The sequence below is a fragment of the Camelus dromedarius genome, chromosome 8, assembly GCF_036321535.1.
Source record: "Camelus dromedarius isolate mCamDro1 chromosome 8, mCamDro1.pat, whole genome shotgun sequence".
In the NCBI taxonomy this organism is placed as follows: Eukaryota; Metazoa; Chordata; class Mammalia; order Artiodactyla; family Camelidae; genus Camelus; species Camelus dromedarius.
Window position 1 is genome coordinate 18513896 of NC_087443.1, and position 27619 is coordinate 18541514.

The window sequence follows — 27619 nt, forward strand, 5'->3', positions numbered from 1 at the left end:
AGTGATACTGTGCTATAATGCGATATATAATGGTGTGATACTTCTAAACATTGTTATTAGCCAGTTGGGCTAGAATTATTTTTAAAAGAACATTGTTTGAATATGACCCTTTAAAGTAGTCGTGTTTCCATGAAATTCAGAAGATGGTGGTGAATTCATCCATTTCCTTCTCGGCATTCATTGAGATGCTCCTGTTTTTTCTCCTCACACTCTTAATGGAATGGAGTACAGTCATGCATTTTTCTAGGGTGAAGCCATCGTGCATTCCAGGAATCTTTCCCACTTGTTCATGGTGGGCAATTCTTCTTACACAGATGGATATGAGTGGCTAGTATATAGGTACATTTCTGCCCTTTCTGCCTCAGCTCAGCCTTCCTGAGCCCTGGTAGGGTGGCCGGTGATGGCCAGGACACAACACTGAACCACAGAGGTTTCTGCCTTCTCATTAGCCATGATCATTGTTCTTACTAACCCCTGATGCTTGATTTACACAGTCATGACTGTCAGACAGACTTGCACTCACCCGTTCCCCACCTCGTGTCTCACTCTCCACTCGTTCCTTCTGGGAGTCATTCACTTCTTCCTTCATTCCACCCGTCCTCACTCTCAGTGACAGCCTGACAGCGGCAAACTGTCTGAGTCTCTTGGATCTGAACACAATGTTATTTTGCTTTTACTCCTCAGTCATGGCTTAGAAGGAAAAATATATGGACATTCCTGTGATGTGTCCCTTCACATCTGAGATGTCTTTCTGAAGTCATGAAGTCAGTGGCAGCCTGGCCTCGCACAAAGGTGGCTCACTTGGACCACTGGGCCCTGGCTGGGCTGAGAAGCATCCGTGCAGATGGGGCACTGCCCTTGGAGGGGCATCAGCAGGGCCCTCGCGGGTCAGGGGGCAGGGGAGGAGAAAAAGTGGCAAGAGCCTCTCCTGTGGTTTCCATGGGGAGCAACAGGGAGGCAGGACTAGCAGGTGGGAGGAATCGGCATCTCTGGGTGGAGGGGCTGCCCCTACTTGTCTGTCCCGGCCCTGGGTGTGCTCACTGGCATCTTCTACTGTCTCTAGGAACTGACTAGCCCTGGGAGGGGCAGCCCCTCCAGGGTCAGTGGACCCAGAAATCAAAGTGCCAGAAAACACACAATAAAAAACGGCTAGCACTCATGTCCAAACCACAGGCCTCCTCCGTTTCCGCATCCATGGAGTGTGGGATTGGTCTCAGTGGCACTCCAAGGCCCAGCCCTGCACTCTCAGAGTCCAGCCAGCTCCCAGGACCTCCCCAGATTCTGGTCCTAACCGTCTGGGGTCAGCAAGGCAGCCATGCCACTACCCAGCCCTGCAGCTCAGGCATTTCAAGGCCAGCAGGTCGCCTGGGGCCTCTGTGGCACAGGAGAGCAGGCCGTGGTGGGGCTGCTGGCTCAGCCTCCAGGACGGACTTCACAAAATGGCCAGGGGGCTCTGGGCTGGAATAATGCAGGCTTGTTTGCCAAGGGGAAGGACGGGGGTAACCGAGTCAGAGCACAGACTGCCAGTGCCTGGAGAACCATGCCGACGGGGTCGGCAACTGGGAGGGCGCATCCTGCCGGGATCCTGTGAGATGGTGGCTGGTGATTAATGCTGAAGCTCACACTGCCCAGAAGGCTTCTGGAAATAAACATGCTCTCATAAACACAGGAACATCCTGAGAAGACAGTCAAACGAGGCTGGGAGACAATCGCGGGGCACGCGGCACACCGCCCATCAGAAAGCACCCCTCGCACCCGCTCCCCTTGTCACCACGGCTGCCTGGCCTGTCAGTGGTGACAGCGAATGGCCTGCTTTCCTGACCGCTTGGCCAGTGGCCAAAAGTCAGGGCTGAGGTTGGCACTTGTTCACCAGTGCTGTCCAGGGGACAGCAGGTGCCACAGAAGGATCTGCGGGGCCTCCTTGTGTCTGGCCAGAGGGACAAGATCTGCAGAGGGGTGTGGGGGTGCTGATCCTGCACCCAGGAAGTACACTGGCTAACTGGCCATCCTTTCCTGGAATCCCTGAGAACCAGCAAGATGGGGACCTTGACATTGGGGGCCGGACTGAGCCACCCCATGTCTCTACTGAGTCTTGTCTTTCTGCCTGTCCTCCTGACAAGGTGGCGCTCTGAGCATTTTCATCTGGAGACAGGAAGACAGAGGCTCACAGGGGCAAAGTGACCTGCCCAAGGCCACACAGCCACAGCCAGGAGGGGCTCAGACTCCATGTCCAGCCCCTTCCCACTGGGACATGGCCTGTAGCTGCAGAAGGCCCCAGCTGCAGCCCACAGAGGGTTCTCGGGAGTCATTCTGACTCCAGAACCAGGGAGAGCAGGAGAGCCCCAGGCCCCACATCTGCAACTGATAGCTACTGATAAAAAAAAAAAAAAAAAAAAAAAAAAAAAAAAAATACGCATATCCAGAGCGGCCCAGGGCCAGAGTATAGTTCTTGAAGGCAGAAGGTGAGTCAGCTGGCCTCCTTCTTGCCAGGGTGGGTGGGATCCTGGTCCTTAGCCCCTGACACAGCACTGGTGGATTTGGGGGACCCCGCAGCCCTTAAAACAAGCTCCTGGACCCCCTTGCCAGTCACTTGGCATACCTTCTCCCTTCTGGCTGCCAGGATTTCTTCAATATTCCTCTTCCCATCCAGGTCCGAGAACCACCCCAGGTTGTCGGGGGTGGTGTGGTGGGTCTGGCAGCCAGGACAGGTCACAATGACCACACCCTGGTGATAGGCAAGCTTGGAGATATGCTTGGAGTACCTAGTCCCACAGCCAATGCAGGTGAAGACGAGCTGGTAGTGTGCGGGCGCGGGTCCCTTGTCGGAGCTGGAGGGACGCCAGCCCCAGCCCCAGCCCCAGGCCCGCCTTCTCCCTGCAGCCTCCAGGCAGGCACCGAGCCCCCAGTAGCCACCTCAGGCCAAGCCTCCAGTAGTCTCGCGCCTCTCAACAGTCTCGGCAGGCGGCTCAGCGCTGTCCACAGCAGCCTGCCCGCAGGCCTCACCCGCCACGATCTGCGCAGCGGAGACCGACCCCCGCCCCTGCTCTCCCCGCGCGGCAGAGGCCGCCTCCGGACCAGACTGTCCAGCCGCAGCCGAAATCGCCCCCCGCCCCATGCCCCGGCTCGACGGCGCGGCCGAGAACGACCCCAGACCCGGCTCTCCCCGCGCCCCGGCTCTCCCCGCGCGGCAGAGGCCGCCTCTGGACCACACTGTGCAGACGCAGCCGAGATCGCCCCTCGCCCCACAAGCCCCGGCTTTCCCGGCACGGCCGAGAATGACCCCCGCCCAGGCTCTCCCCGCCCCAGCTCTCACCGCCCGGCCGAGGACGCCCCCCCACCCCGGCTGTCCCGCCGCAGCCGAGATCGCCCTCCGCCCCATGCCCCGGCTCGAAGGCGCGGCCGAGAACGACCCCCGACCCGGCTCTCGCCGCCACACCTCTCCCCGCCTGGCTGAGGCCGCCCCCGCCCCGGCTCTCCCCGCCCCAGATCTCCCCGCCCAGCCGAGGCCGCCCCCCGCCCCAGCTCAACCCGCACAGCCGTGACCGCCCCAACCGGGCTCTCTGCTCCTGGCCCAGCCCTTCCCCTGCCCCTGCTCCGCAGATTTCTCCCCTCCTCTTCTGGCCCTCCCCGCACAGCCCATACCGCCCCTCCCACCCGACCCAAGCTCTGTGCTCGGCCCAGGCCACGCCTTCGACCTCTTGGAAGCAGGCTTCCGTAGGCTGTTGCTTTAAAGATGGTTTTGAAGGAAAAAAAAGGAAAAACAGAAAAGAACATAAATACAAAACAGAAACAGACTCATACAAATAGAAAACAAACTTGTGGTTGCCAACGGGGAGGGGCGTGGGACGGGACAGACTGGGAGTTGCAAATGTGCACACACTGACAGGCAGATGCAGAATAGATGAACAACGTTATACTGTATAGCACAGGGAAATACATACAAGATCTTGTGGTAGCTCACAGCCAAAGACATTGTTCCAATGAATAGGTGTATGTTCATGTATCACTGAAAAATTGTGCTCTCCACGGGAAATTGACAATATTATAAAGAAAGATTCATTAATTGCCCAAATACCTGTCTATATAAATCAACCTTTTGAAATAAAATACCAAAAATTGGAGGGGGAAATAAAAGCTGCGGATTATTTCCATAGCATCCCGGTGTGTTTGACGACGTGGAGTGACCCTATTTGTTCCTTCAGCGAGCATTCGTTGAACGCCTCCTATGTGCCTGATACTGTGCCTGGTGCCCAAGAAATATTCCCTGTCCTGAAAAAGCGTACAGTCGGACATGGAAATGAGCAGCTACAGCAGCGTATGAGCAGTTCTGTCATACTCACCCGGGCCCCGCTAGATCAGACATGATCACAATTTGGGGAAGGACTGAGATAAGGACTGCATTCGTGGTAGTCTAGAAAGCATGTCGTCTAAGCAAACTGAAAGACAGAGCATTAAGCATTCCTCCACCTAAAAGTACAAATGGCTTCAAGGGCCCTAAGAGCATCCATTGACATGCTACAGCAGTGAAGGCAGAATCCACTTTAAGGAGCAGAGAACACAGAAAACACTCACCTTACAAGGGCAAACCTCTGACTGCCCCGTTGCCATCCCACTTGAGGGAGTGGGACCTATAGGAAGGAAAAGTGACCTGAAAGTAAAAAGGTAAGTGGTAATATGATAAGGCTGAGAAAGGGCCAAATGAGCAGCCGTGGCAATGACACAGTGGCTTCAGTGAATCAGTGTCATGTGAGCTGCCTGAACATGTAAACCGCAATATCTCAGTGGCTTAATACAATCCCGGGCTTTTCTTCACTTGCGTAACGTCCAAAATGGGTTTATCTTCCTTGGTGGGTAGCTCTTCTCCTAGCCAGAGTTCGGGTTCCAGGTTCTTTTTATCCGCTGAATCGATCATCTTCGACATATGGCTTCTCAGGTCTCAAGGACGTGAAGGAGTACGTATGGGAGATCTTTATGGGCTGCGCTGAAGTTCACGTGCCACCATTAGACCTCAACACCTGACCAAGCCCGACTGCGAGGGAGGCCGGGAAATGGAGTCCAGCTGCATCTGTGCCCACGAACAGGAGGCAGTGACCTTGGTAAGCAGCTAGGCCAGAGCGCCACACGGAGCTAGAGGTAGAGGCCAGCTCCCTGTGGGTGGGCACCCTCTCTCGGCCTCACCTTGCTATCTCTGATGCCGAGTTGAGAATCGTGGGCCCCCTGGTCATGAGGTCCCTACTGTCATTTGCTCCATGCCATGCTGCCCGTGGTCTTGCTCTCTCTCACGTCCCCAGTGTATTCCATCAGAGCACTTATTACTTCCTGATTACATCCTTCCTTGTCATTCAGTTTACTCGCTGGCCTTCCTCCTACCTGGACGGAACCTCCATGAAGGCAAGGAAGCAGCCAACGAGATGGTCACGCCACTCTAGTGATGTCAGCCACCATCTGCCCATCTGTCCCTGGGTCACTGCATATCCAGCTGGAGAAGTTCAGCGTGCCAGACTGTGTAATCAGAGAAGTGGACAGTTTTCCTGCTCCCAGGACTGTGCTACTGAGTGTGCACAGTGGACACAGGCTGTCTATAATCCCAGTTCCAGCCCTGCTACCTGCATGGCCTTGACTCATGAGCTCTAAACTTCCAGCAAGGGCCTCAGACTTTCTCATTCGGTTTGCTTTAGAAAACTGAAACCCTCAGACCTCAGGATGCTCTTGCCCATTTCTCCTGTGTGGGGACAGTTTCCTACGGGCGACACAGAGTGTGACCACTGGTTTACACACACACACACACACACACACACACACACACACACACATACAAAGACACACACAAAGACACCCGTGTAAAATGACATTGAATAAGAATTATCACGTCACATCATAAGAGGAGCAGCCGTGGAGGAGGAAGTCAGAGGAAGATAACTTGGGTCGCAGGCAACACCTCCAGGTGACATCACTCTCCACTTTTTTAGGCCTTATTCCACTTGCACCTGAGGACGTCCCTAGACGTACTTGCTAGAATCATTCCCACTGTGCAGCTGGGGAGACACACCGGCCTGGACACACACCAGGACTTCCCCAGGATGGAGAACAGGTAAGAATGAGGAGTGGAGTCTGGAAGCCAGGGCGTCTCCTCAAAGCTGCATGCAGACCCTCCCCGGCAGCTCTAGAGACGGCGGGGCTGCTATAACTGTGCAAGATGCGGGTTTGCGTGGAGGAGGGCGTGAGCAGGCAAGCGGCCCAGAGGGCAGTGTGTGGAGGTGTTGTCTGAGGAGGGGGTTCCAGGAAGTGGACCCCAGGAAGTGACATCACATCCTTAACAGTCCCCAACCGAAATGGAACCTGGTTACCAGGCACCCACATTCTAACGACAGCTCCAGTGCCAGTGCACTTGGCTGGAGACAGTTGAAGACACAGGATGTTCTCCTCTTGTTTCCCGGTCTCCCGGGGCTTCTCCGCCAGGAAGCCCTGGACTGCGAGGTTCTTCGGTGGCTGTAGGCGTCTGTGGAACCCTCCACCCAGGCGCCTGTGGCCTATTTTGAGGAGGTCACCTAAGGTAACGCAGGGTGGCCTGGAGAAGGCCAGTCTGGGACCGGCCTCCGTTGGGGGCCCTCCCTGGGCAGGCCCACTTTCCCTCATCTCCATGTCGCTGAAGAGGGACTTGAGAGGAGGTGTCCCCTCTGGGCAGGAATGGCTTGTTGAACACTTGGTAACCTGGTGGTCCTGTCATGGCCGCACCCAAGGACAGGGCTGAGAAGGGGGAAAGAGGACTCCTGAGGGGCATCTTCTCTGTGTCAATGGGAATACAAGGCTCCCACTTTGTCAGCTTTTCTGCCCCTGAAGGAGGTCTGTGCAGACAGTGGTGGATGTGTGTCACGACTGGAGATGACTTATGGGTCGGAGAACCAGACAGGGCTCTGAGGCTCCTGCCTGGCCTCTGGGCACTGTATTTACAGGACTCAACACACGGGACGGGACAGGACCTGGTCCATGGAGATCCCCGCTCCACCTCCCTGCAGGAGGCGCAGGTGCCCCACGACAGCAGCAGAGCCCAGGACGCGCTCAGGGTGAGTGCGAGCGAGGAGACTCCACACCCAGGAAGCCCCGGGCCCCACTGCTGCCCCGCTTCTCCCCTGGGCTGCCTCTTAAGGGAGCTGCTGGGCAAAGGGTCCTGATGCCCCGTCTCCACCATCTGCCGTCACAACCCAGGCCCTGCCTTGGCCAGATGCAAAGTCAGTGCCCAAATATGAGTCCGAACCTCAGAAAGAGACTCGGAGAGAACTTCAGTATATGTAAAGTCACGGGTGTTTCTGCATTTTTCTTCATGTTGTCCTGTTTCTTCTCCATCCCAACGTGTCCACATTAACCTGAAGATCCAGAGCCCTCCCACCCCAGGCTCAGCCGCTGTGTTCTCATCCCTAGAATGGGATGTTGTGACCCGCAGGCACGGGGATGAAGTGGTGCATGCAGGGAGGGGCCGGCACTGCGGTGCTGACACAGGGATCTGAGACACTGATGCATTTCACCATCGCCCTTCGCCCCTGGTACTGGTGGTGCTGAGAATCTTGGATCTGCTCAGGGCTCCCCTGTTCCACCTCAGGCACAAGAGCTTGAGGCTTGAGGATTCGGTCTAACCTCCAGCCCCAAGTGCCTGGGGGTCCCCGGTGCTGCCTCTGACTCACGTCTCTCCTCTTTCCACCCCAGGGGGGAGCTGGACCATCAGGGAGCAGGGATGAGGCCTACAGGGCGTGGAGCCTCCAGCGACACAGGCTGGAGAAGCTGGTGGCAAAGCTGGTGCCTGCCGTCCTGGGCGGCCACCCCTCCTATGTGAACACATTTCTGGGCAGTTATCGAACATTTGCCACCGCCCAGCAGGTGCTGGACCATCTGTTCCGAAGGTGAGCACTCTGTCTTCATGGGACATTGGGGACCTGGCCACCTACCAGCAGTGCCATGAGGCATTGTTCCTCTACCTCTTTAAGCCTCAGTTTCCCCTCTGCACACTGGGGTCAAGAGAGGATCAGGCCCTAGGAGGGTAGGAACAGAGGGAGACCTTCATGGAAGGTGCTCTCCGGGGACCTGGCTCACGGAAAGGGCAGCTGGCAGGGCTGTGGTTGTGCGAATTTGTCGTTGTCCTCCTGCCCAAGAGCTAGCGTCTGCCTCCTGTGTCACTGGGACTTTGGCCTTGGGTGGAACTGTTTTCCCATTTCAAAGGGGATCTGTGACGCCATTAGCTGTCCCTGTCCTGGGAGAGTGAGAGCAGGGATCCCTGGGAGGGACAAGTGGGGTCCCAGGCCCACTCAGATGTGCGCTGTGGGGCCGGGTGGGCTCACTCACTCATTCCCCCAATGTATAGGAAGGGCCCCCAGGGACAGGGGCTTTTCTAGGAACAACCATCATTTAATGCATCGAGCAGACATCAGCCCTGCCCTCCAGGGCTTCCATTCTCTCGGGTGTCACACTGTCACACTAGACAGCACATCCAGCTAGTGTGCTCGGGACAGTCCATGTGATGCCTTCCTGCTCTCCTCTAGATACGGATGCATCCTCCCTTTTACTGAGGAGGACGGGGGACCCCTGCACCAGCTGAAACAGTGAGTCTCTTGGATTGAAGCGGGAAGGACTCCTTCCCCAAACAGTGTGTGAAGCTCTGGGCTCTCTGGTTGGGCAGAGGTGGGCGGAATCCTGGATCCCACCTATCCTGCGAGTCTGGCTTGAGAGCAGAAGTCCTAGGGCTTCCCCTGGCAAAGAGGAGACGAGACCCAGAGAGCTGTGGGTGGGACTGTGGCACTGTGAGGGGCATCTGGGAGGTCAGAGGACAGAGTCAAAACTGAAGAAAACCCACAACCATCCCCTATCCATCCCATCCCTGCCCTCATGCACTTTGGGAGGCACAGAACACAAGGGGTGGAGAGCATCCTGCCCACCATCAAGTGGAGCCTCAATGATGGGGACTCAGCTGCTGCTCAGGGGACCCAGTGAGCCTCAGGGGACAGCTGAGCCCATCCTGATGATGCTGAGTGGCAGGGGCAGAAGGAGACCCAGGCAGGGTCCCTGGAGGATTCTGCAGCCAGCAGGTGCAGGAGCTAAAGTCTGAGGAGTGTGGAGGCCCGTGGGCAGCCTGGAAGGCCGACACAGCCTGTCTGTTCCCTCCTGGCTCAGGCACTCATAGAGCAGCTCCCGTGTCCCTTAGAGGGCAGTGCCCAGAGCGCACAGCCTGCCTGTCCTCTCAGAGGTGCCATCCAGTGGGGAGGGGCAGGGAGAGGGACATAGCAGTGTGACAGGTGTCCCTGAAGCGGTGGACAGGTGGTCACACCATTGAGCCAGGGCTGTCCCTTCAGAAGGCTGGTAGCAGCGCGTCCTCTGTGTCCAAGCCCGCCTCTGCCCACACTGCCAGCTGAGATGGGACATGGAGCAGAGCCGGCCTCTGGATGGGCAGGAGCCAAAGGCAAAAAGGCCCAGGTCCCCGCAGAGCTACCCTGGGAGCCCAACGTGGTAGGAAAGGCCAAGCCTCTGACTCTGGTGTCCCCCTGACTAACCCCAGGGCCATGGCCTCCATCCTGGGCACCTGGCTGCTCCAATTCCCAGACGATTTCCACCAGCCTCCAGAATTCCCATGCCTTAAGACCATTGTCACTTACATAGAGCTCAGCATGGCTGGCTCAGACCTGGAGCAGCAGGCCCACCTCCTCCTGACACAGCTGGAGCAACTGGAGCTCCCAGAGGCAGACAGTGATGGTGAGGAGGATGCAGGGTGGGGGATCTGGTGGGTGGGAGGGGGAGGCACTGGACCACACAGAGCAGAGTCTGGGAAGACTCCCTGGGGGTGGAGTCAGGGAGTGAGAGTTGATTGAGTAGCAGTGAGGGCTCCCCTGGCTTTGGGAGACACGTGGGAAAGCAGTCCTATTGATGAGAGTTTCCCTTCTTGGAGCTACAGCACCAGCTCCAGAACCCGCTGGGGAAACCCCTCTGCATGGAGAGCCAGCTCCAGCTCTCCTGCCTGCGACAGCGCCAGAGCCAGAGTCAGACACAGAGCCAGAGCAGAGGGACGTGCTGTAAGTATCAGTCAGGCTCTGCTGCCTCCCGTCGCCTTCAGGGCCGGGACGCCCACTGTTCTTGAGGTGTCTGTGATTTACAATTCCGGATTATTCTTAGAGGTGATAACATATTCCTTGCGGCCTGTTGTGTCTGTGTTTTATTCTTAATATAAACATCAAAGTGCCCTACATGTCTCTGTTTGGATAGACTCACTCCTCTGCACCAGACACACAGGGCGGGGATGTGGACAAGTGACCCCAGCACGTTCCCACTCTCTCCCTGCAGGTCCTGTGAGGCAGCGGCCTCCTCTCTCTTGTCTGCTGTGGACCCAGGGCCCAGCTCAGGGCCTCCATCAACACTCCCTGAGACCCCACCCTTGGTAAGTGGCCGGTCATGTCATGATCAAGACAAGGACTTAGAAGGCAACCCCAAATTTTGATCTTAGAGGATTGGTTTTTGTCCAGCAGTAAGACTGATGTTGTGTTTGTGTGAATGTTGCCTGTTTGTCCGACATCCATGGAGCCAGCAGCTCACGTGCCATTCCCCATACGGCCACCAGAGGGAGGGGTGTCACTGCTTCTGAGAAACACTGTTCCATTCCAAAGTGCTCCTTCCCAATTTAGCCCTCCTCAGAACATGTTTTAGAGAGTGAGGATTTCTTTAAGCTATAGAGGTTTGGTTTTTTTCTTCAATCTCGTTTCAGGTCTAAGCTCAAACACAAGTTGGCCACTGAGTGGAAGTTGTCCCTTGGGATACACAGACATGTGTTATTCTGTGTCCAGCCCCCATCTGTGTCCACCTCTGTCCCTTCCTCTCTCCCGACAGCCGTCTGTGTTTGTAAATATCTATTTAAATAAAAGACTTTGACAATCAGTGCAATGTAGTAGAGATATTTTAATTCATGTTGCCTTGTGTGCGTGTGATGTAGATTTGGGTAGAAAGAGGTCTGCTCACAGGACAGTGGGGTTGTCCCTGAATCCCTAGGAGACAATTAAAGTGGGGCAGCAGGTCTCAGTGGGAGTCACTCACCGGGGAAGATCTCCTGCTCAGCACAGCCAAGGTGGGTCCTCATGGACTTCTATCCCCAGAGCACTGAGTCTGCTTTCGCCTGGGGCGCTTTGCTACAATCCTGTGTATCCTAAAGTGTCAGAAGAAAGAACAGTGATGATAAGAACTGTGGGAGAGGGACAGGTTTTGATTTCAATTACCTGCTCCTCTACCTACAATGGCTTTCCTTGGATTGTATTATAACGAACGCTCAGCCACGTGGGAGCAGAGTCTATGCATGGTTTTGAGTATATTACAAGTCTCCAGCCCAGCACTTGGCCAAGAAGATGGACGTGTATTGCTGAATGAATACAGTTGCGAGGGAAGATAGGACAGGTTCGGGAATGTATTTGAAATGGGGGCTCTCCTGGAGCTGTCCCGACAGGAGGTCATCATACATAGGCACCTTCCTCACCTGCCAGGCCCTTTACTCCTGAAGACCTTCCCACAGAGCCCCTCAGCCAGGACCCACCTGATCCCAGGGCTCTCCCACGTCACATCTCAGCAGCTGCTCTCGCTTCTTTTCTCATTTTGGCCCCTTTGACTGTCCTAATGTGTGGCTCTGCACTCTCGGTCTCAGGGGACACCTCGGATTCCCTCAGGGATCCAAAGTCAGAATATTAGATCCTATGGACCTGAAGTTTCACGATGGGACTGAATTTAGGAATCAGTCACCACATGGAGAAACACCGCTCTGCATGACTGTCATAATGGGGGAGGGGGTTTCCCTTGAACAATCTATGTTAAAATCCATGGCATAAAAGAAGCATGTTTTCCTTGCAATGAGCATCCCTACTAAATTGAGCCATTTCTCTCATGAGGTTCTATAAGACCTGACGCACAGCATGAGGAACAGAGGGAAGTGATACTGTGCTATAATGCGATATATTATGGTGTGATACTTCTAAACATTGTTATTAGCCAGTTGGGCTAGAATTATTTTTAAAAGAACATTGTTTGAATATGACCCTTTAAAGTAGTCGTGTTTCCATGAAATTCAGAAGATGGTGGTGAATTCATTCATTTCCTTCTCGGCATTCATTGAGATGCTCCTGTTTTTTCTCCTCACACTCTTAATGGAATGGAGTACAGTCATGCATTTTTCTAGGGTGAAGCCATCGTGCATTCCAGGAATCTTTCCCACTTGTTCATGGTGGGCAATTCTTCTTACACAGATGGATATGAGTGGCTAGTATATAGGTACATTTCTGCCCTTTCTGCCTCAGCTCAGCCTTCCTGAGCCCTGGTAGGGTGGCCGGTGATGGCCAGGACACAACACTGAACCACAGAGGTTTCTGCCTTCTCATTAGCCATGATCATTGTTCTTACTAACCCCTGATGCTTGATTTACACAGTCATGACTGTCAGACAGACTTGCACTCACCCGTTCCCCACCTCGTGTCTCACTCTCCACTCGTTCCTTCTGGGAGTCATTCACTTCTTCCTTCATTCCACCCGTCCTCACTCTCAGTGACAGCCTGACAGCGGCAAACTGTCTGAGTCTCTTGGATCTGAACACAATGTTATTTTGCTTTTACTCCTCAGTCATGGCTTACAAGGAAAAATATATGGACATTCCTGTGATGTGTCCCTTCACATCTGAGATGTCTTTCTGAAGTCATGAAGTCAGTGGCAGCCTGGCCTCGCACAAAGGGGGCTCACTTGGACCACTGGGCCCTGGCTGGGCTGAGAAGCATCCGTGCAGATGGGGCACTGCCCTTGGAGGGGCATCAGCAGGGCCCTCGCGGGTCAGGGGGCAGGGGAGGGGAAAAAGTGGCAAGTGCCTCTCCTGTGGTTTCCATGGGGAGCAACAGGGAGGCAGGACTAGCAGGTGGGAAGAATCGGCATTTCTGGGTGGAGGGGCTGCCCCTACTTGTCTGTCCCGGCCCTGGGTGTGCTCACTGGCATCTTCTACTGTCTCTAGGAACTGACTAGCCCTGGGAGGGGCAGCCCCTCCAGGGTCAGTGGACCCAGAAATCAAAGTGCCAGAAAACACACAATAAAAAACGGCTAGCACTCATGTCCAAACCACAGGCCTCCTCCGTTTCCGCATCCATGGAGTGTGGGATTGGTCTCAGTGGCACTCCAAGGCCCAGCCCTGCACTCTCAGAGTCCAGCCAGCTCCCAGGACCTCCCCAGATTCTGGTCCTAACCGTCTGGGGTCAGCAAGGCAGCCATGCCACTACCCAGCCCTGCAGCTCAGGCATTTCAAGGCCAGCGGGTCGCCTGGGGCCTCTGTGGCACAGGAGAGCAGGCCGTGGTGGGGCTGCTGGCTCAGCCTCCAGGACGGACTTCACAAAATGGCCAGGGGGCTCTGGGCTGGAATAATGCAGGCTTGTTTGCCAAGGGGAAGGACGGGGGTAACCGAGTCAGAGCACAGACTGCCAGTGCCTGGAGAACCATGCTGAGGCCCAGCGCCGACGGGGTCGGCAACTGGGAGGGCGCATCCTGCCGGGATCCTGTGAGATGGTGGCTGGTGATTAATGCTGAAGCTCACACTGCCCAGAAGGCTTCTGGAAATAAACATGCTCTCATAAACACAGGAACGTCCTGAGAAGACAGTCACACGAGGCTGGGAGACAAACGCGGGGCACGCGGCCCACCGCCCATCAGAAAGCACCCCTCGCACCCGCTCCCCTTGTCACCACGGCTGCCTGGCCTGTCAGTGGTGACAGCGAGTGGCCTGCTTTCCTGACCGCTTGGCCAGTGGCCAAAAGTCAGGGCTGAGGTTGGCACTTGTTCACCAGTGCTGTCCAGGGGACAGCAGGTGCCACAGAAGGATCTGCGGGGCCTCCTTGTGTCTGGCCAGAGGGACAAGATCTGCAGAGGGGTGTGGGGGTGCTGATCCTGCACCCAGGAAGTACACTGGCTAACTGGCCATCCTTTCCTGGAATCCCTGAGAACCAGCAAGATGGGGACCTTGACATTGGGGGCCGGACTGAGCCACCCCATGTCTCTTCTGAGTCTTGTCTTTCTGCCTGTCCTCCTGACAAGGTGGCGCTCTGAGCATTTTCATCTGGAGACAGGAAGACAGAGGCTCACAGGGGCAAAGTGACCTGCCCAAGGCCACACAGCCACAGCCAGGAGGGGCTCAGACTCCATGTCCAGCCCCTTCCCACTGGGACATGGCCTGTAGCTGCAGAAGGCCCCAGCTGCAGCCCACAGAGGGTTCTCGGGAGTCATTCTGACTCCAGAACCAGGGAGAGCAGGAGAGCCCCAGGCCCCACATCTGCAACTGATGGCTGCTGATAAAAAAAAAAAAAAAAAATACGCATATCCAGAGCGGCCCAGGGCCAGAGTATCATTCTTGAAGGCAGAAGGTGAGTCAGCTGGCCTCCTTCTTGCCAGGGTGGGTGGGATCCTGGTCCTCAGCCCCTGACACAGCACTGGTGGATTTGGGGGACCCCACAGCCCTTAAAACAAGCTCCTGGACCCCCTTGCCAGTCACTTGGCATACCTTCTCCCTTCTGGCTGCCAGGATTTCTTCAATATTCCTCTTCCCATCCAGGTCCGAGAACCACCCCAGGTTGTCGGGGGTGGTGTGGTGGGTCTGGCAGCCAGGACAGGTCACAATGACCACACCCTGGTGATAGGCAAGCTTGGAGATATGCTTGGAGTACCTAGTCCCACAGCCAATGCAGGTGAAGACGAGCTGGTAGTGTGCGGGCGCGGGTCCCTTGTCGGAGCTGGAGGGACGCCAGCCCCAGCCCCAGCCCCAGGCCCGCCTTCTCCCTGCAGCCTCCAGGCAGGCACCGAGCCCCCAGTAGCCACCTCAGGCCAAGCCTCCAGTAGTCGCGCTCCTCTCAACAGTCTCGGCAGGCGGCTCAGCGCTGTCCACAGCAGCCCGCCCGCAGGCCCCACCCGCCACGATCTGCGCAGCGGAGACCGACCCCCGCCCCTGCTCTCCCCGCGCGGCAGAGGCCGCCTCCGGACCAGACTGTCCAGCCGCAGCCGAAATCGCCCCCCGCCCCATGCCCCGGCTCGACGGCGCGGCCGAGAACGACCCCAGACCCGGCTCTCCCCGCGCCCCGGCTCTCCCCGCGCGGCAGAGGCCGCCTCTGGACCACACTGTGCAGACGCAGCCGAGATCGCCCCTCGCCCCACAAACCCCGGCTTTCCCGGCACGGCCGAGAATGACCCCCGCCCAGGCTCTCCCCGCCCCAGCTCTCACCGCCCGGCCGAGGACGCCCCCCCACCCCGGCTGTCCCGCCGCAGCCGAGATCGCCCCTCGCCCCACAAGCCCCGGCTCGAAGGCGCGGCCGAGAACGACCCCCGACCCGGCTCTTGCCGCCACACCTCTCCCCGCCTGGCTGAGGCCGCCCCCGCCCCGGCTCTCCACGCCCCAGATCTCCCCGCCCAGCCGAGGCCGCCCCCCGCCCCAGCTCACCCCGCACAGCCGTGACCGCCCCAACCGGGCTCTCTGCTCCTGGCCCAGCCCTTCCCCTGCCCCTGCTCCGCAGATTTCTCCCCTCCTCTTCTGGCCCTCCCCGCACAGCCCATACCGCCCCTCCCCCCCGACCCAAGCTCCCAGCTCGGCCCAGGCCACGCCTTCGACCTCTTGGAAGCAGGCTTCCCTAGGCTGTTGCTTTAAAGATGGTTTTGAAGGAAAAAAAAGGAAAAACAGAAAAGAACATAAATACAAAACAGAAACAGACTCATACAAATAGAAAACAAACTTGTGGTTGCCAACGGGGAGGGGCGTGGGACGGGACAGACTGGGAGTTGGAAATGTGCACACACTGACAGGCAGATGCAGAATAGATGAACAACGTTATACTGTATAGCACAGGGAAATACATACAAGATCTTGTGGTAGCTCACAGCCAAAGACATTGTTCCAATGAATAGGTGTATGTTCATGTATCACTGAAAAATTGTGCTCTCCACGGGAAATTGACAATATTATAAAGAAAGATTCATTAATTGCCCAAATACCTGTCTATATAAATCAACCTTTTGAAATAAAATACCAAAAAGTGGAGGGGGAAATAAAAGCTGCGGATTATTTCCATAGCATCCCGGTGTGTTTGACGACGTGGAGTGACCCTATTTGTTCCTTCAGCGAGCATTCGTTGAACGCCTCCTATGTGCCTGATACTGTGCCTGGTGCCCAAGAAATATTCCCTGTCCTGAAAAAGCGTACAGTCGGACATGGAAATGAGCAGCTACAGCAGCGTATGAGCAGTTCTGTCATACTCACACGGGCCCCGCTAGTTCAGACATGATCACAATTTGGGGAAGGACTGAGATAAGGACTGCATTCGTGGTAGTCTAGAAAGCATGTCGTCTAAGCAAACTGAAAGACAGAGCATTAAGCATTCCTCCACCTAAAAGTACAAATGGCTTCAAGGGCCCTAAGAGCATCCATTGACATGCTACAGCAGTGAAGGCAGAATCCACTTTAAGGAGCAGAGAACACAGAAAACACTCACCTTACAAGGGCAAACCTCTGACTGCCCCGTTGCCATCCCACTTGAGGGAGTGGGACCTATAGGAAGGAAAAGTGACCTGAAAGTAAAAAGGTAAGTGGTAATATGATAAGGCTGAGAAAGGGCCAAATGAGCAGCCGTGGCAATGACACAGTGGCTTCAGTGAATCAGTGTCATGTGAGCTGCCTGAACATGTAAACCGCAATATCTCAGTGGCTTAATACAATCCCGGGCTTTTCTTCACTTGCGTAACGTCCAAAATGGGTTTATCTTCCTTGGTGGGTAGCTCTTCTCCTAGCCAGAGTTCGGGTTCCAGGTTCTTTTTATCCGCTGAATCGATCATCTTCGACATATGGCTTCTCAGGTCTCAAGGACGTGAAGGAGTACGTATGGGAGATCTTTATGGGCTGCGCTGAAGTTCACATGCCACCGTTAGACCTCAACACCTGACCAAGCCCGACTGCGAGGGAGGCCGGGAAATGGAGTCCAGCCGCATCTGTGCCCACGAACAGGAGGCAGTGACCTTGGTAAGCAGCTAGGCCAGAGCGCCACACGGAGCTAGAGGTAGAGGCCAGCTCCCTGTGGGTGGGCACCCTCTCTCGGCCTCACCTTGCTATCTCTGATGCCGAGTTGAGAATCGTGGGCCCCCTGGTCATGAGGTCCCTACTGTCATTTGCTCCATGCCATGCTGCCCGTGGCCTTGCTCTCTCTCATGTCCCCAGTGTATTCCATCAGAGCACTTATTACTTCCTGATTACATCCTTCCTTGTCATTCAGTTTACTCGCTGGCCTTCCTCCTACCTGGACGGAACCTCCATGAAGGCAAGGAAGCAGCCAACGAGATGGTCACGCCACTCTAGTGATGTCAGCCACCATCTGCCCATCTGTCCCTGGGTCACTGCATATCCAGCTGGAGAAGTTCAGCGTGCCAGACTGTGTAATCAGAGAAGTGGACAGTTTTCCTGCTCCCAGGACTGTGCTACTGAGTGTGCACAGTGGACACAGGCTGTCTATAATCCCAGTTCCAGCCCTGCTACCTGCATTTCCTTGACTCATGAGCTCTAAACTTCCAGCAAGGGCCTCAGACTTTCTCATTCGGTTTGCTTTAGAAAAGTGAAACCCTCAGACCTCAGGATGCTCTTGCCCATTTCTCCTGTGTGGGGACAGTTTCCTACGGGCGACACAGAGTGTGACCACTGGTTTACACACACACACACACACACACACACACACATACAAAGACACACACAAAGACACCCGTGTAAAATGACATTGAATAAGAATTATCACGTCACATCATAAGAGGAACAGCCGTGGAGGAGGAAGTCAGAGGAAGATAACTTGGGTCGCAGGCAACACCTCCAGGTGACATCACTCTCCACTTTTTTAGGCCTTATTCCACTTGCACCTGAGGACGTCCCTAGAAGTACTTGCTAGAATCATTCCCACTGTGCAGCTGGGGAGACACACCGGCCTGGACACACACCAGGACTTCCCCAGGATGGAGAACAGGTAAGAATGAGGAGTGGAGTCTGGAAGCCAGGGCGTCTCCTCAAAGCTGCATGCAGACCCTCCCCGGCAGCTCTAGAGACGGCGGGGCTGCTATAACTGTGCAAGATGCGGGTTTGCGTGGAGGAGGGCGTGAGCAGGCAAGCGGCCCAGAGGGCAGTGTGTGGAGGTGTTGTCTGAGGAGGGGGTTCCAGGAAGTGGACCCCAGGAAGTGACATCACATCCTTAACAGTCCCCAACCGAAATGGAACCTGGTTACCAGGCACCCACATTCTAACGACAGCTCCAGAGCCAGTGCACTTGGCTGGAGACAGTTGAAGACACAGGATGTTCTCCTCTTGTTTCCCGGTCTCCCGGGGCTTCTCCGCCAGGAAGCCCTGGACTGCGAGGTTCTTCGGTGGCTGTAGGCGTCTGTGGAACCCTCCACCCAGGCGCCTGTGGCCTATTTTGAGGAGGTCACCTAAGGTAACGCAGGGTGGCCTGGAGAAGGCCAGTCTGGGACCGGCCTCCGTTGGGGGCCCTCCCTGGGCAGGCCCACTTTCCCTCATCTCCATGTCGCTGAAGAGGGACTTGAGAGGAGGTGTCCCCTCTGGGCAGGAATGGCTTGTTGAACACTTGGTAACCTGGTGGTCCTGTCATGGCCGCACCCAAGGACAGGGCTGAGAAGGGGGAAAGAGGACTCCTGAGGGGCATCTTCTCTGTGTCAATGGGAATACAAGGCTCCCACTTTGTCAGCTTTTCTGCCCCTGAAGGAGGTCTGTGCAGACAGTGGTGGATGTGTGTCACGACTAGAGATGACTTATGGGTCGGAGAACCAGACAGGGCTCTGAGGCTCCTGCCTGGCCTCTGGGCACTGTATTTACAGGACTCAACACACGGGACGGGACAGGACCTGGTCCATGGAGATCCCCGCTCCACCCCCCTCCAGGAGGCGCAGGTGCCCCACGACAGCAGCAGAGCCCAGGACAAGCTCAGGGTGAGTGCGAGCGAGGAGACTCCACACCCAGGAAGCCCCGGGCCCCACTGCTGCCCCGCTTCTCCCCTGGGCTGCCTCTTAAGGGAGCTGCTGGCAAAGGGTTCTGATGCCCCGTCTCCACCATCTGCCGTCACAACCCAGGCCCTGCCTTGGCCAGATGCAAAGTCAGTGCCCAAATATGAGTCCGAACCTCAGAAAGAGACTCGGACAGAACTTCAGTATATGTAAAGTCACGGGTGTTTCTGCATTTTTCTTCATGTTGTCCTGTTTCTTCTCCATCCCAACGTGTCCACATTAACCTGAAGATCCTGAGCCCTCCCACCCCAGGCTCAACCGCTGTGTTCTCATCCCTAGAATGGGATGTTGTGACCCGCAGGCACGGGGATGAAGTGGTGCATGCAGGGAGGGGCCGGCACTGCGGTGCTGACACAGGGATCTGAGACACTGATGCATTTCACCATCGCCCTTCGCCCCTGGTACTGGTGGTGCTGAGAATCTTGGATCTGCTCAGGGCTCCCCTGTTCCACCTCAGGCACAAGAGCTTGAGGCTTGAGGATTCGGTCTAACCTCCAGCCCCAAGTGCCTGGGGGTCCCCGGTGCTGCCTCTGACTCACGTCTCTCCTCTTTCCACCCCAGGGGGGAGCTGGACCATCAGGGAGCAGGGATGAGGCCTACAGGGCGTGGAGCCTCCAGCGACACAGGCTGGAGAAGCTGGTGGCAAAGCTGGTGCCTGCCGTCCTGGGCGGCCACCCCTCCTATGTGAACACATTTCTGGGCAGTTATCGAACATTTGCCACCGCCCAGCAGGTGCTGGACCATCTGTTCCGAAGGTGAGCACTCTGTCTTCATGGGACATTGGGGACCTGGCCACCTACCAGCAGTGCCATGAGGCATTGTTCCTCTACCTCTTTAAGCCTCAGTTTCCCCTCTGCACACTGGGGTCAAGAGAGGATCAGGCCCTAGGAGGGTAGGAACAGAGGGAGACCTTCATGGAAGGTGCTCTCCGGGGACCTGGCTCACGGAAAGGGCAGCTGGCAGGGCTGTGGTTGTGCGAATTTGTCGTTGTCCTCCTGCCCAAGAGCTAGCGTCTGCCTCCTGTGTCACTGGGACTTTGGCCTTGGGTGGAACTGTTTTCCCATTTCAAAGGGGATCTGTGACGCCATTAGCTGTCCCTGTCCTGGGAGAGTGAGAGCAGGGATCCCTGGGAGGGACAAGTGGGGTCCCAGGCCCACTCAGATGTGCGCTGTGGGGCCGGGTGGGCTCACTCACTCATTCCCCCAATGTATAGGAAGGGCCCCCAGGGACAGGGGCTTTTCTAGGAACAACCATCATTTAATGCATCGAGCAGACATCAGCCCTGCCCTCCAGGGCTTCCATTCTCTCGGGTGTCACACTGTCACACTAGACAGCACATCCAGCTAGTGTGCTCAGGACAGTCCATGTGATGCCTTCCTGCTCTCCTCTAGATACGGATGCATCCTCCCTTTTACTGAGGAGGACGGGGGACCCCTGCACCAGCTGAAACAGTGAGTCTCTTGGATTGAAACGGGAAGGACTCCTTCCCCAAACAGTGTGTGAAGCTCTGGGCTCTCTGGTTGGGCAGAGGTGGGCGGAATCCTGGATCCCACCTATCCTGCGAGTCTGGCTTGAGAGCAGAAGTCCTAGGGCTTCCCCTGGCAAAGAGGAGACGAGACCCAGAGAGCTGTGGGTGGGACTGTGGCACTGTGAGGGGCATCTGGGAGGTCAGAGGACAGAGTCAAAACTGAAGAAAACCCACAACCATCCCCTATCCATCCCATCCCTGCCCTCATGCACTTTGGGAGGCACAGAACACAAGGGGTGGAGAGCATCCTGCCCACCATCAAGTGGAGCCTCAATGATGGGGACTCAGCTGCTGCTCAGGGGACCCAGTGAGCCTCAGGGGACAGCTGAGCCCATCCTGATGATGCTGAGTGGCAGGGGCAGAAGGAGACCCAGGCAGGGTCCCTGGAGGATTCTGCAGCCAGCAGGTGCAGGAGCTAAAGTCTGAGGAGTGTGGAGGCCCGTGGGCAGCCTGGAAGGCCGACACAGCCTGTCTGTTCCCTCCTGGCTCAGGCACTCATAGAGCAGCTCCCGTGTCCCTTAGAGGGCAGTGCCCAGAGCGCACAGCCTGCCTGTCCTCTCAGAGGTGCCATCCAGTGGGGAGGGGCAGGGAGAGGGACATAGCAGTGTGACAGGTGTCCCTGAAGCGGTGGACAGGTGGTCACACCATTGAGCCAGGGCTGTCCCTTCAGAAGGCTGGTAGCAGCGCGTCCTCTGTGTCCAAGCCCGCCTCTGCCCACGCTGCCAGCTGAGATGGGACATGGAGCAGAGCCGGCCTCTGGATGGGCAGGAGCCAAAGGCAAAAAGGCCCAGGTCCCCGCAGAGCTACCCTGGGAGCCCAACGTGGTAGGAAAGGCCAAGCCTCTGACTCTGGTGTCCCCCTGACTAACCCCAGGGCCATGGCCTCCATCCTGGGCACCTGGCTGCTCCAGTTCCCAGATGATTTCCACCAGCCTCCAGAATTCCCATGCCTTAAGACCATTGTCACTTACATAGAGCTCAGCATGGCTGGCTCAGACCTGGAGCAGCAGGCCCACCTCCTCCTGACACAGCTGGAGCAACTGGAGCTCCCAGAGGCAGACAGTGACGGTGAGCAGGATGCAGGGTGGGGGATCTGGTGGGTGGGAGGGGGAGGCACTGGACCACACAGAGCAGAGTCTGGGAAGACTCCCTGGGGGTGGAATCATGGAGTGAGATTTGATTGAGTAGCAGTGAGGGCTCCCCTGGCTTTGGGAGACACGTGGGAAAGCAGTCCTATTGATAAGAGTTTCCCTTCTTGGAGCTTCAGCACCAGCTCCAGAACCCGCTGGGGAAACCCCTCTGCATGGAGAGCCAGCTCCAGCTCTCCTGCCTGCGACAGCGCCAGAGCCAGAGTCAGACACAGAGCCAGAGCAGAGGGACGTGCTGTAAGTATCAGTCAGGCTCTGCTGCCTCCCGTCGCCTTCAGGGCCGGGACGCCCACTGTTCTTGAGGTGTCTGTGATTTACAATTCCGGATTATTCTTAGAGGTGATAACATATTCCTTGCGGCCTGTTGTGTCTGTGTTTTATTCTTAATATAAACATCAAAGTGCCCTACATGTCTCTGTTTGGATAGACTCACTCCTCTGCACCAGACACACAGGGCGGGGATGTGGACAAGTGACCCCAGCACGTTCCCACTCTCTCCCTGCAGGTCCTGTGAGGCAGCGGCCTCCTCTCTCTTGTCTGCTGTGGACCCAGGGCCCAGCTCAGGGCCTCCATCAACACTCCCTGAGACCCCACCCTTGGTAAGTGGCCGGTCATGTCATGATCAAGACAAGGACTTAGAAGGCAACCCCAAATTTTGATCTTAGAGGATTGGTTTTTGTCCAGCAGTAAGACTGATGTTGTGTTTGTGTGAATGTTGCCTGTTTGTCCGACATCCATGGAGCCAGCAGCTCACGTGCCATTCCCCATACGGCCACCAGAGGGAGGGGTGTCACTGCTTCTGAGAAACACTGTTCCATTCCAAAGTGCTCCTTCCCAATTTAGCCCTCCTCAGAACATGTTTTAGAGAGTGAGGATTTCTTTAAGCTATAGAGGTTTGGTTTTTTTCTTCAATCTCGTTTCAGGTCTAAGCTCAAACACAAGTTGGCCACTGAGTGGAAGTTGTCCCTTGGGATACACAGACATGTGTTATTCTGTGTCCAGCCCCCATCTGTGTCCACCTCTGTCCCTTCCTCTCTCCCGACAGCCGTCTGTGTTTGTAAATATCTATTTAAATAAAAGACTTTGACAATCAGTGCAATGTAGTAGAGATATTTTAATTCATGTTGCCTTGTGTGCGTGTGATGTAGATTTGGGTAGAAAGAGGTCTGCTCACAGGACAGTGGGGTTGTCCCTGAATCCCTAGGAGACAATTAAAGTGGGGCAGCAGGTCTCAGTGGGAGTCACTCACCGGGGAAGATCTCCTGCTCAGCACAGCCAAGGTGGGTCCTCATGGACTTCTATCCCCAGAGCACTGAGTCTGCTTTCGCCTGGGGCGCTTTGCTACAATCCTGTGTATCCTAAAGTGTCAGAAGAAAGAACAGTGATGATAAGAACTGTGGGAGAGGGACAGGTTTTGATTTCAATTACCTGCTCCTCTACCTACAATGGCTTTCCTTGGATTGTATTATAACGAACGCTCAGCCACGTGGGAGCAGAGTCTATGCATGGTTTTGAGTATATTACAAGTCTCCAGCCCAGCACTTGGCCAAGAAGATGGACGTGTATTGCTGAATGAATACAGTTGCGAGGGAAGATAGGACAGGTTCGGGAATGTATTTGAAATGGGGGCTCTCCTGGAGCTGTCCCGACAGGAGGTCATCATACATAGGCACCTTCCTCACCTGCCAGGCCCTTTACTCCTGAAGACCTTCCCACAGAGCCCCTCAGCCAGGACCCACCTGATCCCAGGGCTCTCCCACGTCACATCTCAGCAGCTGCTCTCGCTTCTTTTCTCATTTTGGCCCCTTTGACTGTCCTAATGTGTGGCTCTGCACTCTCGGTCTCAGGGGACACCTCGGATTCCCTCAGGGATCCAAAGTCAGAATATTAGATCCTATGGACCTGAAGTTTCACGATGGGACTGAATTTAGGAATCAGTCACCACATGGAGAAACACCGCTCTGCATGACTGTCATAATGGGGGAGGGGGTTTCCCTTGAACAATCTATGTTAAAATCCATGGCATAAAAGAAGCATGTTTTCCTTGCAATGAGCATCCCTACTAAATTGAGCCATTTCTCTCATGAGGTTCTATAAGACCTGACGCACAGCATGAGGAACAGAGGGAAGTGATACTGTGCTATAATGCGATATATAATGGTGTGATACTTCTAAACATTGTTATTAGCCAGTTGGGCTAGAATTATTTTTAAAAGAACATTGTTTGAATATGACCCTTTAAAGTAGTCGTGTTTCCATGAAATTCAGAAGATGGTGGTGAATTCATCCATTTCCTTCTCGGCATTCATTGAGATGCTCCTGTTTTTTCTCCTCACACTCTTAATGGAATGGAGTACAGTCATGCATTTTTCTAGGGTGAAGCCATCGTGCATTCCAGGAATCTTTCCCACTTGTTCATGGTGGGCAATTCTTCTTACACAGATGGATATGAGTGGCTAGTATATAGGTACATTTCTGCCCTTTCTGCCTCAGCTCAGCCTTCCTGAGCCTTGGTAGGGTGGCCGGTGATGGCCAGGACACAACACTGAACCACAGAGGTTTCTGCCTTCTCATTAGCCATGATCATTGTTCTTACTAACCCCTGATGCTTGATTTACACAGTCATGACTGTCAGACAGACTTGCACTCACCCGTTCCCCACCTCGTGTCTCACTCTCCACTCGTTCCTTCTGGGAGTCATTCACTTCTTCCTTCATTCCACCCGTCCTCACTCTCAGTGACAGCCTGACAGCGGCAAACTGTCTGAGTCTCTTGGATCTGAACACAATGTTATTTTGCTTTTACTCCTCAGTCATGGCTTAGAAGGAAAAATATATGGACATTCCTGTGATGTGTCCCTTCACATCTGAGATGTCTTTCTGAAGTCATGAAGTCAGTGGCAGCCTGGCCTCGCACAAAGGGGGCTCACTTGGACCACTGGGCCCTGGCTGGGCTGAGAAGCATCCGTGCAGATGGGGCACTGCCCTTGGAGGGGCATCAGCAGGGCCCTCGCGGGTCAGGGGGCAGGGGAGGGGAAAAAGTGGCAAGAGCCTCTCCTGTGGTTTCCATGGGGAGCAACAGGGAGGCAGGACTAGCAGGTGGGAGGAATCGGCATCTCTGGGTGGAGGGGCTGCCCCTACTTGTCTGTCCCGGCCCTGGGTGTGCTCACTGGCATCTTCTACTGTCTCTAGGAACTGACTAGCCTTGGGAGGGGCAGCCCCTCCAGGGTCAGTGGACCCAGAAATCAAAGTGCCAGAAAACACACAATAAAAAACGGCTAGCACTCATGTCCAAACCACAGGCCTCCTCCGTTTCCGCATCCATGGAGTGTGGGATTGGTCTCAGTGGCACTCCAAGGCCCAGCCCTGCACTCTCAGAGTCCAGCCAGCTCCCAGGACCTCCCCAGATTCTGGTCCTAACCGTCTGGGGTCAGCAAGGCAGCCATGCCACTACCCAGCCCTGCAGCTCAGGCATTTCAAGGCCAGCGGGTCGCCTGGGGCCTCTGTGGCACAGGAGAGCAGGCCGTGGTGGGGCTGCTGGCTCAGCCTCCAGGATGGACTTCACAAAATTGCCAGGGGGCTCTGGGCTGGAATAATGCAGGCTTGTTTGCCAAGGGGAAGGACGGGTGTAACCGAGTCAGAGCACAGACTGCCAGTGCCTGGAGAACCATGCTGAGGCCCAGCGCCGACGGGGTCGGCAACTGGTAGGGCGCATCCTGCCGGGATCCTGTGAGATGGTGGCTGGTGATTAATGCTGAAGCTCACACTGCCCAGAAGGCTTCTGGAAATAAACATGCTCTCATAAACACAGGAACGTCCTGAGAAGACAGTCACACGAGGCTGGGAGACAAACGCGGGGCACGCGGCCCACCGCCCATCAGAAAGCACCCCTCGCACCCGCTCCCCTTGTCACCACGGCTGCCTGGCCTGTCAGTGGTGACAGCGAGTGGCCTGCTTTCCTGACCGCTTGGCCAGTGGCCAAAAGTCAGGGCTGAGGTTGGCACTTGTTCACCAGTGCTGTCCAGGGGACAGCAGGTGCCACAGAAGGATCTGCGGGGCCTCCTTGTGTCTGGCCAGAGGGACAAGATCTGCAGAGGGGTGTGGGGGTGCTGATCCTGCACCCAGGAAGTACACTGGCTAACTGGCCATCCTTTCCTGGAATCCCTGAGAACCAGCAAGATGGGGACCTTGACATTGGGGGCCGGACTGAGCCACCCCATGTCTCTTCTGAGTCTTGTCTTTCTGCCTGTCCTCCTGACAAGGTGGCGCTCTGAGCATTTTCATCTGGAGACAGGAAGACAGAGGCTCACAGGGGCAAAGTGACCTGCCCAAGGCCACACAACCACAGCCAGGAGGGGCTCAGACTCCATGTCCAGCCCCTTCCCACTGGGACATGGCCTGTAGCTGCAGAAGGCCCCAGCTGCAGCCCACAGAGGGTTCTCGGGAGTCATTCAGACTCCAGAACCAGGGAGAGCAGGAGAGCCCCAGGCCCCACATCTGCAACTGATAGCTACTGATAAAAAAAAAAAAATACGCATATCCAGAGCGGCCCAGGGCCAGAGTATCATTCTTGAAGGCAGAAGGTGAGTCAGCTGGCCTCCTTCTTGCCAGGGTGGGTGGGATCCTGGTCCTCAGCCCCTGACACAGCACTGGTGGATTTGGGGGACCCAGCAGCCCTTAAAACAAGCTCCTGGACCCCCTTGCCAGTCACTTGGCATACCTCCCCCCTTCTGGCTGCCAGGATTTCTTCAATATTCCTCTACCCATCCAGGTCCGAGAACCACCCCAGGTTGTCGGGGGTGGTGTGGTGGGTCTGGCAGCCAGGACAGGTCACAATGACCACACCCTGGTGATAGGCAAGCTTGGAGATATGCTTGGAGTACCTAGTCCCACAGCCAATGCAGGTGAAGACGAGCTGGTAGTGTGCGGGCGCGGGTCCCTTGTCGGAGCTGGAGGGACGCCAGCCCCAGCCCCAGCCCCAGGCCCGCCTTCTCCCTGCAGCCTCCAGGCAGGCACCGAGCCCCCAGTAGCCACCTCAGGCCAAGCCTCCAGTAGTCGCGCGCCTCTCAACAGTCTCGGCAGGCGGCTCAGCGCTGTCCACAGCAGCCCGCCCGCAGGCCCCACCCGCCACGATCTGCGCAGCGGAGACCGACCCCCGCCCCTGCTCTCCCCGCGCGGCAGAGGCCGCCTCCGGACCAGACTGTCCAGCCGCAGCCGAAATCGCCCCCCGCCCCATGCCCCGGCTCGACGGCGCGGCCGAGAACGACCCCAGACCCGGCTCTCCCCGCGCCCCGGCTCTCCCCGCGCGGCAGAGGCCGCCTCTGGACCACACTGTGCAGACGCAGCCGAGATCGCCCCTCGCCCCACAAACCCCGGCTTTCCTGGCACGGCCGAGAATGACCCCCGCCCAGGCTCTCCCCGCCCCAGCTCTCACCGCCCGGCCGAGGACGCCCCCCCACCCCGGCTGTCCCGCCGCAGCCGAGATCGCCCCTCGCCCCACAAGCCCCGGCTCGAAGGCGCGGCCGAGAACGACCCCCGACCCGGCTCTTGCCGCCACACCTCTCCCCGCCTGGCTGAGGCCGCCCCCGCCCCGGCTCTCCACGCCCCAGATCTCCCCGCCCAGCCGAGGCCGCCCCCCGCCCCAGCTCACCCCGCACAGCCGTGACCGCCCCAACCGGGCTCTCTGCTCCTGGCCCAGCCCTTCCCCTGCCCCTGCTCCGCAGATTTCTCCCCTCCTCTTCTGGCCCTCCCCGCACAGCCCATACCGCCCCTCCCCCCCGACCCAAGCTCCCAGCTCGGCCCAGGCCACGCCTTCGACCTCTTGGAAGCAGGCTTCCCTAGGCTGTTGCTTTAAAGATGGTTTTGAAGGAAAAA